This window comes from Hibiscus syriacus, unplaced genomic scaffold (assembly GCF_006381635.1).
Source record: "Hibiscus syriacus cultivar Baekdansim isolate YM2019G1 unplaced genomic scaffold, ASM638163v2 tig00111634_pilon, whole genome shotgun sequence".
NCBI classification, from domain to species: domain Eukaryota; kingdom Viridiplantae; phylum Streptophyta; class Magnoliopsida; order Malvales; family Malvaceae; genus Hibiscus; species Hibiscus syriacus.
This window is the reverse complement of record NW_024063140.1, coordinates 925521-931693: the sequence shown is the minus strand read 5'-3', so window position 1 is coordinate 931693 and position 6173 is coordinate 925521.

The window sequence follows — 6173 nt, the reverse complement described above, 5'->3', positions numbered from 1 at the left end:
TTTTTTTTGAATGGATAATAATTAATTTATTTAAATATCATCTTCTCAAAGAATAATTATTAAAATAAATCCATTTCAGATTATTTATCAAAATGATATTATTTTTTGTCACATAAAATAAAAATATATTTAATTATATATATATATTAAAGATATAATTGATTGCTATATCTTTAACATACATAGCACATTTATTATCAATAGATGATAATATATTTTATTGAATATTATTCAATAGATATATATATATATATATATATATATATATTTAAAAATAATTATATTTAATTAATGTAGGATTTGTATTGGCATTACCAATTTAAAGCCGTGTGGGAGGTCAAATTTGAATCAAAGACCAGGTCAAATTATAGTCGTAGGCGTGTGGGGATTACTCAAAGCTTAACACGAATTGTTTTAAGGAATTTAAAGCTGATTAAAGTATATACGTATGGGAAAATTTCAGGATTTGTTTGAATCTGGCACAATAATGGTAAGAGGTGTAATTATTAACCTGATGATTATACACGGTAAACTAAATGAAATTGTCACTTAAGTATGAATGCATTTATACTTTAGTATTAAAATTTTAAAAGTAATGAAATAATTACTAAAGTTATTATTTTTTTAAGTCCCTAAGTATTAAAAGATACAAAATAGTCTCTTAACTATATGATGATATTTTATTAAGTTATTCTACTATTTAAAGTTACAAAACCATTGCATAATTATTCGTATATTCTAAACTCTATCTTTTTTTTGTTAAAAACATTGGCATTCGTTTGAGCTGAACTTAACGTATTTACTGAAATATGATAATCATACTTTAATGATGTCTACTAACATTGTTTTTACTTTTAAGCACCCAATGGCTCGATAACATAATGTTCTCAAACATTGGCTTTACATCATAATATAAACAAAGAGTCGATCCATAAAATACAATTCAAACAATTTAATTATCAAATTTTATTATATCACAATCAATATGTTATCATTTAACTCAAACAACCGTCAATTTTTAACAAAAAATAACGAGTTTTAAACATATGAATAGTCGAGTGACCATTGTAACAACTAATTTTTGTTTGACTTATTATTATTATTAAAATTATTTTGTACTTTTTGTTAGCCCAAAATCAATCAAGCCCGAATTACAAAAAGTTAATCCTAACTCAAATGTTTTAGGGTTTATAACCCTAGGATTTCCACTTGCCGCCACCATCACTTTCTACCACTGCCGCCGTCGCCTCGACCATATCGCTCTGACACTGCCGTTTCACCTCAGCTGCCCATCAACACTCATCAATCAAGCAAAAAGGACAAAAAATTAGTTAAAAATTTTCATATATAATTTTCTTCTCAAATGAAGACAAACAAGTCAAGATCTGGAGTTGTCAATCACAAAAGTAGGGTACTCATATCCTATCTTCAACAAGCACAAAAGCCATCAAATACATGTAAGACAAGATAATGGAGAACTGAAAAATCACTAGAAAAGGGGAGAGGATTCAAATAAAAAAAAAAAAGAATAAGAACCGAGAGAAAAAAAGAAGAGATTTCGAAGAAAAAGCACAAAAACCATTCGAAAAAATGAAAGAGAAGAAAAATCGAGATAAAAGCTTATTGTTTTGGATTGAGAATCTCGTTGAAAATCCAAGAATCATCAGAAAATAGGTAAAATCCGAGATAACTTACTCAGATCTAAGGTTTTATGTTTAATTTTAGTAAAAATGAGGTTTGTGGTTAAAAAAAGAAATAAAATGAGATGGGAAAGAGAATAGAGAAAATGCACAACAAAAAAGAAAGAGGAAGAGAAAAGAGGGAAGAAACGGCGGGGAGAAGAAAATATGAGAACTAGAGTTTCATAAAAGTTATAAATGAGTAATTATATTATACCCAAAACAACGCCGTTTAGGACTAGGGTTTTCAGAGTTTCGGCACTTGGGTTAGTCGCAATTTTAGCAATCCCTATTTTGTTCACATACGTATTTTATTTATTTATTTAAACATGCATTATATTTTATCTTTATTTTTAATTTTTTTTTCTGCCGGAGGTCTTCCACGGAAGCTGCTCTCAACCTGGCGTTGGGGGACAGCCTACTATCCTACCTCCCCTTACCCCATTGCATATGGGAATAGGGTTTTGTTGTTGTTGTTGATCTTTAAATTTCATTTATTTACATTTTAGTCCCTAGGCGTTTAGCTATTATAATTTGGGTAAATTACTAATCGTGGCCATTAAATTTGGTATTATTATATATTAATTTATGTTTATTGGTGTTTGCATTTTATGTGGCTATTTTATTTTGGTTATGATATTTATGTGATATTTGTTTTGGTCCCTGAATCTTGTTTTAAGAGATAAATACTCTTCCTATACTTTAGATCCAAATTTTGCCTTTTAATTCAATTTATCCACTGTCTATGTTTAATTTCAAGGTTTTAATTTTCTGGATCTCGTTAAATTAGTCATTCTAATTTGTGATTATTTTACTTTGGTCTTATTTTAGTTTTATTGTTTAATTTTTGTATTTTATTTTTACTCTAGGCTATTATCTTGCATGAATTTCATTTTGGTCACCATGTTATATACTCCATTATTTTGTATGTGTATGTATACATTGCTTATTGCCTAACGTTGTAACATCTAAGTATGTAATAGATCATTGTATTTTTTTTGTACTAAATTATACGTATATATCATATGTTACCTTTTTTAAATAGTAATATATTATATATGTACATAGTAGTCATGCTTTATGTTTTACGCATATTACATATATAATTTTTTTAGCAAAATGCCTTTTAATGTTTTCATATTCGTTAGATCTAATATTATTCAACTGATCTCCTTCAAACATCTAGGGTGTTTTTCCGAAGGTTATTTCGAATAATTTAATATTCACATTATTATTTGCTTATTAATATTAATTAAATGTGTATGCATATATATTTTTATTTTTTTATTATTCACTTCAAATATTTTTCCTTTTTTATTATATATATACATATTATATAAATATATTTATATATATTGATATATTGTGTATTGCATAACTATTTTAATAAATATAGATTTTCATTTTCACTTACTTTATGTCTATATTTATTTGTTATTGTTTAGTCATTTTTATTTTATTATTTCTGTTTAGTTTTATCTATTTTTCATGATGAATATTTCGCTCATCTTTTTAATGTCGTTCATTACACGTCATTGTATTCATTTTCAAAAAAATTATCAAAAGTAATGTTGTCTCGCGTCATGGGTTAGCGAAATTACGTCCAACATGATTGGATTTCAATTTCTGTTAATTCATGTAGCAAAAGAACATCATTTTAAAATAAATTTGAGTGAATGAAATCATTTTTATCGAGTCAAGTATAAAAAAAAAGAGAGATTCACTCATTTTTAGTTGAAATAAAAGGATCGTAGTTTAAATTTTGGTTTTGAATATGTAAAGTTCCACTACTTAGACAACTTTTAATCAAAATGTACTAATTTTGGGTGTTGTGGGGTGCTTACCCTTTCCCATTTGTAATCGACTCTCTGACCTTTTAAAATAAATCTTTGTTAAACGTAAACCAATTTTTGTCTATTTCTTAAAACAAAATTAAAATACATTTTTAGGTATTCGACATACCTAACCCAAAGGTCGATGGCGACTCAAAATTTTGAATTAAACGAAAATCTAAAGTTTTCAAACAAAGTCATAATTATTTTTAAATTTAATTTATTTATGAAAAATAATTATGAAAACTTGGTGACTCCGTTGGGGTTTTTTAGAGCCAGGCCTTATTTATACGTTGTCCGAGTGGTTGGAAATTTATAATTTGAACCTTGATTTAAATTACGATCCTTTTAGTTTCAATTTTCATAATCATGCATCATTTTTACTCTTGTAAATAGTTGTATTAACGTTTAATTTCATTGTTTTCAGACTTGTCAAGGTTTTTGAAAAAGAGTATTGTTTTTTCTTTGTCAAAAGTTTTTGAGTTTCTCCTTACACACATCACGTGTATTTGCATGCCATGAGCTTTGTCCCGCTAAGTGGGAATTAGTCACTAGTGCCTTCGTGAGTAGCCCTCTACACAGGCTAGTGAATCACTTCCTAAGTACATGCCCTTATGATCTTCATTAGCAGTCGTCCATGTAGACATAAGAAATGTGCTTCATTGAATTGAACTTAATCCGCTTAAGTCTATAATGGATGAGGATTGAGGGTTCGACAGCCTAAAGGGGCACCAACAACAAGGACAATTGGAGTACCCCTATTACCTTAGAACCGAAACCATGTATATAGTGAACCCTTTCTCATCAAAAGTAATGCTGAAATTCTATCCGATAGTAGTCACCCTAATATGTGTACACAAGGGAGGAACGATTCTGAACCTTTGATCTTTACTTTAAATTCATAGAATAAATTTATTTCCTGATGAACACATGAGAACTAGATACCATGCAGTTAAGACTAATTTTCTGAAATAAATCATTTCGAGTAGAAAGCATGTCCGGGTAGGATTGCTATTTTAATAAAAGCATATTTGGGTAGATATCATGATGGAGTAGGTGTTATATTCATCTTTGAATAATATTTTTATTCTTATCGATTATTTTACATGTACTTATTCAATTTTCTCACTTTTTTTTGTTATTTTTAACCTTTTTGCATTGCATCATCATAACATAATATGAAGGTGTTGATCCGCATATGACTCTCTAATTGGACAATTTTCATAAATAGAGAAATTGTTTATTAATCAAGTAGATGCATACACAGACATGCATTGTTGGATAATTGAAGCTTAGAGGAAATGAAAAGGAAGTTCGTTTGAAGATCAGATAGTAAAGTTGATCGATAGAACAATATCCAAAGATCTGAGAGGTGATCAGTCGATCCAAACAACGATGCAACTGTAGAAACTTGCCTATAACTATTACACATCTAATCATCAAGGCCTAAATCACAACTTCAGTGCAATAGGGGTGTAATCCAAGATGGGCCATGCTTTGAATAGAGTTGCTACACAAGTCTAGGAGGACATAGAACACTTGAGGGGCATATTTTTCATCTTTGTGAAAACATTGTTCTATGATATTTATATTTGGGATCAATACCTTTTTGTATTTCATTCGCATTTGCATCATTGCATTTTTGCATCCATTACATTTATATAAGCATTTTTGCATGCATCATTCATGAAGACATGGGTTTAATTCATAGGGAATTCCATGGCAGTGGTCCTGACAAAGTACTAAAGATGGAAGCAAAGTTTGAGTAGTTGAAAAAGGGGCTGCAAGAGAGTCTGCAGAAAATGCAAACAGACTGGGAATCTAAATTGGAGCAATCACAAAAGATGTTATGAATTCTATTTTACAAAACCAAGCCAACATGGTCGACCAAATTATTAAGAAACTGGATAGACTCGGCAAGGTAAAAGGTAAGAAGAAGATTTCCTCGAATGAGGAAACCATTGAGTGTATGATAGAACATGTTGCTCAACAGCTAATCATTTCACCCGAAAGGCTTCAAAGCCACCAAGCAAGTTTATCTGCCCCTAGGGCTCAAGAAACTATGACAAATCTTCAGTATAACCCCACCAATTATAACATGTTTGATTTTGATCAAATGAAGAATGGTGGAAATGATATCTCTAAGAACTTGAAGGACTGGTACAAAATCTACTTTAAAGGATTGAAAGGACAAAACTCCCAAAATGAAATGGATGCAAGCGAGTTAGCTTTGGTTCTCGATCTCGTGCTCCCGGCCAAATTCAAAATGCATGATTTCAAAAAGTACGATAGAACCGGTTTCCCTACTATCCATCTCACGATGTGTATTCGAATGATGACTAGATACACCAGTAATGATCAAATATTAATCCACTGCTTTCAAGATATTCTGATCGAACATGCTTCTAAGTGGTATAATCAGTTGAGTCGCACTCAAATTCACTCATGGAAAGATTTAGCTCATGTTTGTCTGGGCTAATACAAACACACGACTAAAATAACCCCTGACCGAACAACATTGCAAAACATGGAGATGAGCCATAACGAGAGCTTCCGACAATATGCATAACGATGAAGAGACGTTACTTGCCAAGTGCACCTACCAATGACCGAAAGGGAATCCATCACCATGTTTATCGACACATTGAAATCTCAATATATC